The following is an 868-nucleotide window of genomic DNA, read 5'->3' on the forward strand; positions in this document are numbered from 1 at the left end:
ACCACCACTGTCTTCTACCAGGAAAAATAAAGCCCCTTGTTGGGAAGTTTTCAAATTCTAATAACTGAGGTTATGAAATAATGAGAGATTAGCTCTGCCAGCTCAGAAATCATCCACGTTTGGCTAATTCGTCACTCCTGGGCTGGTCATAAATCTTGAGGTGACGCTGGCTACCTTTGAATTGAAGCTGGCATCCTGAATGCCTGCAGTGAATCCACTGAGCACACTTGCTACCAAATGTCAAGATTTCACAGGGTAGGGTCTTAGGTGGACTTGACACGCTGACAATCTGACAGTCACAGAACGGTTAATTTCAATTAGGTTAATTTCACCATTGGCCATACTGATCCTTTACACACCACCTCAGAGTTAACTGTAAAGTTGACTTCAGTTCTCCTCCTTAAACCTTCTCAGGGGCTTCCCTGGTGGCGCAGTGGTTAAGAATCTGCCTACCAGTGCAAGGGACATGGGTTTGAGCCCTGGCCCGGGAAGATCCCACATGCCGCGGAGCAACTAAGCCCGTGTGCCACAACTACTGAGCCTGAGTTCTAGAGCCTGTGAGCCACAACTACTGAGCCCACGTGCCACAACTACTGAAGCCTGTGTGCCTAGAGCCCATGCTCCGCAACAAGAGAGGCCACACAATGAGAAGCCTGAGCACAGCAACGAAGAGTAGCACCCGCTTGCCGCAACTAGAGAAAGCCCGCGCAGCAGCGAAGACCCAACGCAGCCAAAGAAAAAAAACACCAAAAAAAAAAAAAAAAAGAAAGAAAAAAAAATCCTTCTCAGATTAAAGTCAGGTGCCGGTCTGGTTATGAAATAAACATTTCCACTTTCAGCCCTAGGGCACCGTATTTGAAGCGTGTTC

Source organism: Mesoplodon bidens, assembly GCF_964165515.1.
Source record: "Mesoplodon bidens genome assembly, chromosome: 13".
Taxonomy (NCBI): domain Eukaryota; kingdom Metazoa; phylum Chordata; class Mammalia; order Artiodactyla; family Ziphiidae; genus Mesoplodon; species Mesoplodon bidens.